Raw genomic sequence first — 11,673 nt, 5'->3', positions numbered from 1 at the left:
TGCGCTTCTGCGGACAACGCTTCCGTGGAGACATAGGACCTTCGTAGCACCTGCAGAGCGTCCCTTTTTTTTTTTTTTTTTTTTGGTCTGCAACCACCTCTCTCCGTGACTCAGCCTTGCCCTGCAAGTGCCCCGAGCCCTTGGCCTTCGCAGAGGCGGTTTGAGATGTGTTCTCTCCACATCTGGCTGCCTCGGGAGGCAGCCCTTCTCTGCCACAAACCCCAGCGTCTCCGCGTTTGGCTTGTGGACACAAAGCTCCTTCGGTCGGTAACACTGGGCGTCCTGCTGGAGTTCCCTGGTGGCCTAGTGGTTCAGGAGCTGGGGCAAACATTGATGCTACATGATGCTTCCATGTATACAAGGCTACATGACCAAGGCTGGAGCATTTTTTAGGGACCCAGAAAGGACTTCTGCGTTTCAGTGTCACCCTTGGTGGCTCCCAGTCTTATCCGGGAACCTTGTGTCTAACGCTTCGCTTTGGTTGGTTGCTTGGTTTTTTGGGGCTGCACCCATGGCATATGGAGGTTTGCAGGCTGGGGCTCTAATCTGAGCTGTAAGTGCAGGTCTGCCTCACAGCCATGGCAATGCGGGACCTGAGCTGCATCTGTGAGCTATGCTGCAGCTTCCAGCAACTCAGGATCCTTAACCCACTGAGCAAGGCCAGGGATCGAACCCACCTCCTCATGGATACTAGTCAGGTCTTTAATTTGCTGAGCCACAACGGGAACTCCTACCTCTTCAGTGTAATGATTAACCCACCTGACATTGACCCATTCATAACCAGCTCTCCAAGCCAGAGAACGGGGTCTATTTACATAGTTCTTCTGAACACATGCGCGTATACACACACACACACACACACACACACACACACACACACACACACACTCCTACAGACTGAGTTAGGGCAGCATTCCTTCTGGGAGCAGAGGGATGGGGTCAGGGAGCCCAGCCAGGCCCCATGGGTTGGTTGGCTTTGGAACCACCGCCCTGGCCAATCTGTCACCACCTCACGGGCCTCAGTTGTCCATCTGCAGAGCGGAGGAAACTCGAGCTTGGGGTTGAGTATTTACTGTGAAGCTCCATGGCCAACCCATGTTCTGGTGCGGCGACATCAGCAAGGGACACTGCCTTGGCTCAAGGTGCTGGAATCCAATCCCCCAGACAGGGCGGCTTCACCAACAAACACGGGTGTCACACAGTCCTGGAGGCTGGAAGTCCGAGTTCACAGCGGGGCAGATTCAGTTCCTGGCAAGGCTGCCTTCCTGGCTTCCAGAGGGCCCCCTTCTCGCCGTGACCTCACAAGGTGGGGAGAGAGCCCTGGTGTCTCATCGGCTTCTGGTGATGACTCTCGTGACATCCTGGGGACCGCATCCTTGGACCTCTCATCCAACCCTCATCCCTTCCCAAAGACCCCCCCTTCTAAGACCATCCCCTTGCCGGGGGAGGGGGGCAGGTCGTCCACGATGCGTGTCTGGGAACAGAAACATTGTGTCCAGAACAGCCTCCATGCATCAAGAGTCTTCTTTCTAACGGCAAAATAGTAAAATCAAACACCACCACAACCACTGTAGGGACGATAGGAAATAGATGTGTTCCAGGAAACTGCAGCCCCGTGAGCCTCCCAGAAGAACACGTGTTAAAATACCTCCAAATATATTTATGATGTTTCAATCTACGGTGTCAGCTTTAGCCCCACAGGGTTTTCGTATATTGATATATACGTATTATTATATGATTATCTATAATGTCTTTTAAAATCAGGTATTTTTATGGAGGATGTTTGCTAATCCTATTCAATGAAGTTTATTATATTTATATAATTTATGTATATTGATTTTTGTGGCTTTTTGTACACTCATCAGCACACTCTGAATGTAGTCCGTTTCCATCCCAAACCCATGTCCACCCCCCAGACCCCTGCCTGTCCCCCTACCTGTCCCCTTTGGGAACCATAAGGTTTTCAAAGTCTGTGGGTCCATTTCTGTTCTGCAAATAAATTCATTGGGGTCCCTTTTTTAGATTCCACGTACAAGGGATCTCATACACTATTTGGCTTTCTCGGTCTGACTTACGTCACTTAGTGCGATAATTTCTAGGTCCATACATGTTGCTGCCCGTGGCAGGATGTCATGCTTTTTGATGGCTGAGTCGTATTCCATTGTGTATATGGACCCCTTCTTCTTTATCCATCCCTCTGTCAAAGAACATTTAATGGTGTGTGAATGCTCATAAATCCAACAGGCACAGCCTAAGCCAGGGCCTGTTCTAGAGAAACTCTCTCCAGAGGGCTGAAAGAAAACAGCAGGATCGAAGTTACCACTGTGTCTCAGCAGAAACGAATCTGCTTAGTCTCTGCGAGGACCCACGTTCAATCCCTCGGCTCAACTGGTGGATGGAGGAGGATCCGGCATTGCTGTGAGATGTGGTGTTGGCTGGAGACTCGATTTGGATCTGGCGTGGCTGTGGCTGTGGCTGTGGCCAGCAGCTGCAGCTCCGACTCGACCCCTAGCCTGGGAACCTCCATATGCCTGAGTGTGGCCCTAAAAAGGCAAACAAAAAAAAAAAAAAAAAGAAGAAGAAGAAGAAAAAGAAGGAGAAGGAGAAGCAGAAGCAGAAGAAAGAAAGAAAATAGCAGGATACACTCGAAATCTTTTTTTCCCCTTTGGCTGCATCTGTGGCATGAGGAAGTTCCCGGGGCAGGGATGGAACCCGTGCCACAGCTGTAACCAGAGCCATAGCAGTGACAGTGCTGTGCCACCAGGGCACACCCACGCTAAATCTTTAGTAAGGGTAATTTCTTATATCGCGAGGGACGTTTTGTTGTTTGCCTTTTCTACATTTTCTTCACTTTATTATTTTTGAATAGGAGGTAAACATGTTTTACAACCGTAAGACTAGAAACTAGGGGACCTTGCGTGACCTCGTGCAAGGAGTTCCTTTCATTTCATCTGAAATATTGGTTTTTCTTGATGCCAGGAGAGGGTTTGGAGGGTAAGGAAAAATGGGGGAACAAAGCCCAAGGAGAAAACGATCACAGCCCAAACTCACAGGAAATATTTTGCCGTCAGAACTGTAATTTTTTTTTTCCTGGCTAAATGCCACCAAGTGGAAATGATGAGTAAGACATACCTCATTTGCGGGGGCGGGGGGGCACGCACAAAAAAAGGCCGTCAGCACGTTCTTTTGGGTTAGTTTTACATCTGAGGCAACTCAGGAATGTAAAGTTATTGCCTAAGAAAATTCCTGTCGTGGCTCAGCGGTAACAAAACCCGACAAGTATCCATGAGGACACAGGTTCGATCCCTGGCCTCGCTCCGTGGGTTAAGGATCGGGCGTTGCCATGAGCTGTGGTGTAGGTCTCAGACGCTGCTCAGATCCCACATTGCTGTGGTTACTGTGGCTCTGGTGTAGGCTGGTGGCTGCAGCTTCGATTGGACCCCTCGCCTGGGAACCTCCATATGCTGCAGAAGCGGCCCTAGAAATGAAAAAAGACCAAAAAAAAAGGATGAAGCGTTGCACGGTCCCCGATCCAGGAGAATAAACCTGTGCTAATCAAGCAAAAAAATTCAGTTGTAAAGGTGTTAGCAGCTTCCATGTGATGATTCGTGAATCGAGCAGAAAGATGCCCTGAGCAAAGGAAAGATGTTTCCAGGCAGAAGGGACCAGAAAGGAGGCAGTTCCCCCCACAGGGGACTGGCTGTGGGCAGGTCACTTGCCTCGGGGGAGGGCGGGGTCCCTCAGGCAGATTCCCTGCCTGGAGTGACCGGGTGAGACGTGAGTAACCGGTTTAGGATTTCTCGTCTGGGAGTGGCCAGAGCTGTAGCTGAGTCTCCGTCTCGGGCTGTGGGGCTCAGCGGAAACCCCTGCGTGGTGTCCATCGCTGTGCCCTGAACCCTGGTCCCTCTGTCTCGGCCACTCCTTTCCAGGACTCTGGCTGGAGAAACAAGCATGAACAGAAGAAGAGTCGTTCCTTGATGCTCCACTCTGCGTGGATGGCTCACTTTACAGAGGTTGCCGTCCTCCAGAATCTCATGGGTTCAGGTCTCTGACCGTCACCAAGCGGGCACCCAAAGCAACATCGCCCGCTGGGGGACGAAGGAACGCATCGCGGCCACGTACAGCTTTAACCACGACTGTCTTCACCGCATCCAGGGCGGGCCCATGCTAGAGCCGGCAAGTCGAACCCCAGCCCACCGCTCCATGGGAGCCGGTGAGCGGGACACAGGGGTGTTCGTAGGCTTCCATGGCCACAAAGACGATCCAATGACCACAAGCTCATGACTAGGGTTATAGGCCAAGGAGAGGCCATTCTGGTTATTATCAAAAGGACCGCAAGTAACGCATGGTGGTGAGGATGTGAAGAAAAGGAACCCCTGGACCCTGTTGGTGGGACTGTACATCGGCGCAGCCACTGTGGAAAACAGGACGGAGGGTCCTCAAAAAACGAAAAATAGAACTACCCTAGGATCCAGCAATCCCATTCCTGGGCATCTATCCCAAGAAAATGAAGACCCTAATTAGGAAAGATCCATGCACCCCAAAGTTCATAGCAGCCCTTATTCACAACGGCCAAGACATAGAATCGACATAAGGGTCAACTGACAGAGGGATGGATAAAGACGATGTGGTCCATGTCTGTGGTGGAATATTACTCAGTCATGAAAAAGAGTGAAATGGTGCCATTTGCAACAGCGTAGACAGACTTGGAGGGTATTACGCTGAATGAAATGTCAGACAAAGGCAAATACTGTAGATGTAAAATCTAAAAAATACAACAAGCGTCCCCATCGTGGCTCAGTGGGTGAAGAACCCGACACAGTGTCCATGAGAATGTGGGTTCCATCCCTGGCCCTGTGGCTGTGGCTGTGGCCAGCAGCTGCAGCTCCCATTTGACCCCTAACCTGGGAACGTCCATATGCCGTGGGGGAGGCTATAAAAATAAATCAATCAACCAAACTCAAATAAGAAATACAACAGACTGGGGATATAACAAAACAGAAGCAGACTCAGATCTAGAGAATAAAGTGGCGCTTCCCAGTGGCAAGAGGGGAGGGGGAGGGGAGAGAGGGGGGAGGGGAGAAGAGCTACACACGACTGTGGATAAAAGAAATTAGCTGCAAACGCATAGATTGCACAGCCCTGGGACTAGAGAGGATATTTTAGAATAACTATACATGAGCTACAATCTATGAAAACGATGAGTCCCAAGTTGTACACCAAAAAGGCATTTTCTCCTGTCCATCCATTCCACCTCGGTAAAATCCATTTTCTTTTCATCGTAAATGCAGTGAGAATTTCTCAGGGAAAACCCTAGTTGCTTTTATTTTCCCCTCCAAGCCTGGGCTTAAAACGACATCTGTTAGGGTCTAGCAGGAGTGCCCTTCTCTTAGGTCTGGACGAAAGAAAGCAAATCTGCAGTGCTCTGTGCTTGCCCTGCAGAAAGCTGACTCTCTCTCTCTCTCTCTCTCTCTCTCTCACACACACACACACACACACACACACACACACACACACGCACACCCACATGGGGCGACGGACTCACAAAAGCGGCAAAGAAACTGTGCCCCGATGCCTCCTCGCAGCCCCTTTCTGACCACACGTGTTCAGCGGTGCCTGCGACTCTGGCTTCTCGCTGTTTGTTTTCCCTTCTCCATGGAGACCTGTTTCAGTTCTAAATCTGGCTTCCTTAACCACAAAGAATGAGATGTACAAGATGAGTAAAGAGTTTCTGTTCTGCAGCAGGTTTTTTAAGAGACGGGATGAAACTGAAAACTCTTTGACTCGGTAGCAGGTTGCCAATTGAAAGCTGCTTGCCATGACAATGGAGAGTTTTGCTGAACAAGTTTTTTAGTGAGTGTTGCTTTGTAGGGTTGTGCCGCACTAAAGGAAGCCAGTCAGAGAAAGATAAATCCCATAGGATATTCCTTTTACGTGGAATCTAAAATATGCCGCAGGTGAAGCTGTCTGCAGAACAGATGTTAGACTCAGCGAAAGACAGAACAGATGTGGGGTTGCCAAGGGAGAAGGAGTGGGCTGGACGGGGAGTTTGGGGTTCGTAGATGCAAACTTTGCCCTTGAGAATGGATAAGCAGTGAGGTCCCGCTGTCCAGCACGGGGAACTCCATCCAGCCTCTTGGGATAGACCAGGATGGAAGATGATATGAGAAAGAAATATACCTATATGTGTAACCACGTCACCCTGCGGTACCATAGACTTCGGCACACCCCTGTGAATCCACCATACTTACAAAATTAATAAAGGAAGAGAGTGTTTGGAGGCAGGGTTTATGCACTTCTTGTTTTTGGTTACAACTGTATTTCCTGGCGTCCCCCGGTGGCTCAGTGGATGAAGGATCCAGAGTCGTCACTGCCGTGGCGTGGGTCTCTGCGGTGGCGTGAGTTCCATCCCTGGCCTGGGAATTTCTACATGCTGGCAGGCACAGCCAAAATAAAAAAAAAAATCCGCAAAACCCCTGCATTTCCAAATCTCAGGGAACTGACAGCGTGTATTAACACGTCTGGGTCTTTTATGTAAAGCAGAACTTGAGATCTTTGATCAGCGTCTGATTTCCGAGAAGTGGTTCACTTGAGAGCACAGTTTGAAGAATCTCATCTCCCTATTTGTTCCAGGGTAAAGTGGCTCTTCAGAAAGGCAATCAGTTCTCAGTGTCTCCAATCAGCCCTTTAATGCAGCCTGCACGCCTAGTCCCCTTTTGGGCTCAGCTGGGAGGGCCTGAGGTCGGCTCCAAGTTGGGAGGCAGGGAAGGGTATTGGGTCCAGATGGGCAAAATAGCCTATCAGTACCTCTTAGAACCTGATGGACCAAAAAGCCGAGGTAACCTAAAAAAAGAAAGAAAAAAGAGAAAAAAGAAAAAACCAAAGTATGGGTGGCCACCCATAGGTGATACTCCTGTGTTAAACTCTTTGAGGAATCACCAAACTGTCTTCCACCAAGGCTGCACCGTTTCACTATCCACCAGCCAGGTAGGAGTGTTCGAATTTCTCCACATCTGCACCAACAATCCTTCCTCTCCCCCCGCCCCCGTTCTTAAAAATTATAACCCCTTTGGCCTCACTCAGTGGGTTAAGGATCTGGCGTTGCTGTGAGTTGTGATGTAGGTCAAAGATGAGGCTCAGATCCTGCGTTGCTGCAGCTGTGGTATAGACCGGAGGCTACAGCTCCGATTGGACCCCTAGCCTGGGAACCTCCACGTGCCATGGGTGCGGCCCTTAAAAGACAAAAAGAAAAAGAAAAAGAAAATTGTAACCCTCTAGGGACACGCTTGGGTCTGGAAAGCTGCTCATACCTCTGTCCTTTGCCTCCGCGTGTGGAAAAAACAAAAGTCCGGTTTCTATTTGTATTTTTTATCATCTGATGCAAACTCACAACATTGGACTGTGGACAGACATTGCCAATTCTTTTCCTTGCCAGTTGTATAGATCTTACTAACGGGAAACCCAAACTATCTGATAGGCATTCAAGAGCCTCATACCCCGGGGTTGCACAGCTGGCCCAGAGAAAGGTTCTTTCTCACGGAACAAGAAACACTTCCGTAAGCAATGTATGTTTTATTACACCTTTGCAATCAAGTCAACAGAAGTTGGGTCCATGACAGCTGAAGCAACAAAGCACGACAACGGACGAGTCTGCAACCAGCTCTGCAGGAACATACTTCTCGCCGGCGACCCCATCATTATGCCAGTTTCAACTGCGGGCACCACTGGGGGAGAAAATACACTCATTGCCCTGAAAAGCTGGGTCCCCGTTCTATCTTTCCTACTGCTCGGTGGGGTGATAATCCTGGGGACCCGTTGGAGGCCAAGACACCCCACGGCCTACTCAGGACAGGAAAAGAGCTCGAGCCGTCCAGAACGAAAACGTGAAAATGCAATTTATGGGGACAATGGAAAAGGCACCCCATCCCCGCCCCCACTCTCCCGAGGCCTTGTCGTATTGGTTGCCAGCTCCACTTCCCCACCAGCCCCTCGGAACCTCGGCTGGTGTGCAGCTGAATGCCCAATGCCTGGCTTCTAGGAGACACCAAACGCTCTGATCCCTCTTTTGTGGGGGGCATGTCTCCGCCCACCCCGTGGGCAGCACAGACACCCCCCTCCCCCAGCAGTGACAATGAAAGGACAAGAAGGCGTGTGCCTGGGGGTGGGGGGAAGGAATGTACAAACGTCTTTGCAGACAGGATGTCAAAGACCAGGAATCTGAACGCGTTTGGCAGAAAGGTCCTGCCGGCGGGGCTCCCACTCAGCCGATGGTGCCCGGTCAGCAAGCTCTGAACAAGGGTGCCTGTGTCAGGACGTGGCCACCGCGGGCAGGAAGGCAAAGATGGAGGGGGCACGGGCAGGCACTCGTGGGTGGGGTGCTCCCACAACAGCCCTGTCAGAGAAACCTGAGCCCCTTCTGGAGTTCCCCATGTGGCCCATACACACAGGGGCTGTGGGCCGGCGGGGGCCAGGGGGGCCCAGCCTGCCCTGCCGGGCCCCGAAGAGCCACGTGGCACAGAGAAGGAGAAGCTGGAAAGCCAGTGGTGGATGGAGGGCACAGAAACCCAGGACAAGCTCAAGCATCTGGTGAAGGCCGCCTGGCCCAAGAGGCAGCCGGCTCCGTGCGTGGGGTTTGCGACATCTGTACTGGGATTTCTCTGGACACCAGGAGACATGACACAGGCTGGGGGTGTCATTCTCCCTTCGGGACCCCCCACAAAAGGAAAAAGAAAAATGAAAAGCATCAAATGCCCAGGGTCTGCCCAGATCCACCAGACACGCATGTTTGTGCTGCTTCAAAAGCAATGCCCGAGAGGCTGGGAGCCCGACCTTCCACGGTGTATAAAGCAGGTGTGTGTGACCAGCAGTGAGGGGGGACCTGGGGCTCTGGGTCCAGCCTGGGGGTCTGGCAGGGGCTTAGCGGGGACCCTGAGAGGGGAAGGGAGAAGGGAGCTGACAGCAGAGGGAGAAGCGGGTGTCAGTGGCTCACAGAGGAATCGAAAGACAGCAGAGAGCAGAGAGCCAGGGCTGCGGCTGGAGCGGGTGGGGGAGCAGGCAATGGGGTGGGGGCTGCCTGAGGAGAGAAAGAAGTGTGTCTGGGGGGTGGGGGCTGGGGGTGAAGTGAGCAGACGGAGGCCACAGCAGTCCCCAATCCTGAAAATGTCCCCAGGGATCATCCTTGCTTTCCAGGCTCCCAGGGTCCCCCTCCAGCCTGCTCCCCTGGACCCCCCGCCTGCCCACAGCCCTGTCTCTCTGCTCTCAGCGTGGGCTTTTCAGCTGCTCCTCTCCCTGTGGTCTCACGGCTATAACATCCTTCGCTGGAATAGTTTTCCCACCCTGAAGGCCATCTGTACCTGACAGACAACCAGGAAAGCAGAATACAGTCAAAGGAGGGAAAAAAGAAAAAAAAAAAAAAAAAAACCCACCCCATTCACATTTGCCCTTGAAGGAAAGCAGGGGTATTGCTGGCAGCCATCTGGTTGAGGTCCTGATTCTCCATTCTTGTAAGCTGCTGAGATTGGATCCTACTGGCGTGCCCGCTGTGGCTCAGTGGCTTACGAACCCGACTAGTATCCATGAGGATGTGGGTTTGATCCCTGGCCTCACTCAGTGGGTTAAGGATCTGACACCATCGTGAGCTGTGGTGTAGGTCAAAGACGTGGCTTGGATCCCGTGTTGCTGTGGCTGTGGCTGTGGTGTAGCCTGCTGGCTGCAGCTCCAATTGGACCCCTAGCCTGGGAACCTCCATATGCCTTGGATGCAGCCCTAAAAAGACAAAACAAAAACAAAAACAAAAAAACCCAAAATGGAGTTCCCGTTCGTGGCGCAGTGGTTAACGAATCCGACTAGGAACCATGAGGTTGCGGGTTCGGTCCCTGCCCTTGCTCAGTGGGTTAAGGATCCGGCGTTGCCGTGAGCTGTGGTGTAGGTCACAGACGCGGCTCGGATCCTGCGTTGCTGTGGCTCTGGCGTAGGCCGGTGGCTACAGCTCCGATTCGACCCCTAGCCTGGGAATCTCCATATGCCGCGGGAGCGGCCCAAGAAATAGCAACAACAACAACAACAACAAAAGACAAAAAGGCAAAAAAATAATAAAAAAACAAAACAAAACAAAAAAAACCCAAAGGCCCCTTTCCCTGCAGAGGGCACCCTCTCTTTATTGGAAGGGCCCCTTGACTGTTCCCGGATCTCCCCATGGTCCCCCTGCCAGACCCCTCCCTTCTGCTAACCCGCTACCTTCAGGGGTCACCCTGAGACCCCTCCCTGGACCCCCTGCCCCCGCAGCGTGGTCCATGTGGGCCCGGAAGACCCTCCTCTCCAGACTCCCGGAGACCATCGGTTGTTCGGACCCCGCGGGGTGGGCTGGAGAACGGTCCCCAAGGATGCGTGGAGCCTAGTCCCTGAAGCCTGCGGAGGTGTTAGCGTCCCTGACAAGGAAGACGTGGCTGATGGCATCAGGGGCAGCATCGTCAGATGCAGAGACAGTGGTGGGCTTGCGATGTGATCCCCACGGAATCGCACAGGTCCTTGTAAGGGGCAGATTGGACCCCAGGAAAAAATGGGCTGACGGAGGAGTTCCCGGTGTGGCTCAGCCGGTTAAGGACCAGACGTAGTGTCCGTGCGGGTGCAGGTTCCATCGCTGGCCTGGCTCACTCAGTAGGTTAAGAAACCGGCGTTGCCACAAGCAGCAGCATAGGTCACAGAGGCAGCTTGGATGTGGTGCGGCTGTGGCTGTGGTGTAGACCTGCCGCTGCAGCTCCGTTCAACCCCTAGCCCGGGAACTTCCCTACGCGGCGGGTGTGGCCCTAAAGAAAAAAGCGTGCTGATGGAAAGTGAGGTCTGAGGGACGGGCTCTGAGGATGGAGGTTGGGGATGCAGGTGGCCTCTGAAATGTGGACAAAACAAGGATGGGATTCCCCGGAAGCCATTCCGGGGAGACTCGGCGACCCCGCCAACGCCGTCATTTTAACCCAGCAATACCCATCTCAGACTTCTGGCCTCCAGAAACGTCAGAGAAGACCTTGGCATTTCAAGCTTGGGGACGGTCACAGCAGCGGCAGGAAATGAAGCCGTGCCCCTGTCCCCTCCCTCCCCCTCCCCCCTTCTGCCTCTGCCCCCCTCGGGCTAAAGCATCCTTCATCCCCCCAGGGGCTTGTCTGCATCCCTGAGCCCTGCCTCCTGGCCACCTGGAGGTGGGGGCTGAATCATGAAACGAGAGGAGTTGGGACCCTGTAACTGGCCACTCTGATCTCTAGCGCCCTGCGTGGCCATTCAGCCCAAAGGCCAGTTGTCTTACGCCCTTGGGTGTAGCACAGACTTGTCACTCCCAGGTTTCCTACGGCCCAGCCCTTTGGGGGCATTCGATGAAGAGACTGCCCAGAAAACACCAGAATCTCAGGGCCCGGGGGGTAGGGGAGGGGGCGACCCCCAGCTTTGGTGTTTTAAGCTCCACGGGGGATTCAAACACCAAGCAGGGCTGGGACGCGACCTTGGCCAAGGTGAAGGAAGTGGGCAGGATCCCCACCGGGTGTGCAGGACGCGTTAGAGCCCGGCCGTGCCCTGGAACCCCACCCCCTCCGTGTCCTTTGCTCCTTGAGAAACCAGAAGCCTCTCGGGGTGTGGCACCTGGGGTGGGGGTGGGAGCCACCCAGGGCGTTCTGGTTTCATTAGCAA

The sequence above is a fragment of the Sus scrofa genome, chromosome Y (genome assembly GCF_000003025.6).
Source record: "Sus scrofa isolate TJ Tabasco breed Duroc chromosome Y, Sscrofa11.1, whole genome shotgun sequence".
NCBI lineage: Eukaryota > Metazoa > Chordata > Mammalia > Artiodactyla > Suidae > Sus > Sus scrofa.
This window is presented reverse-complemented; position numbering follows the sequence as displayed.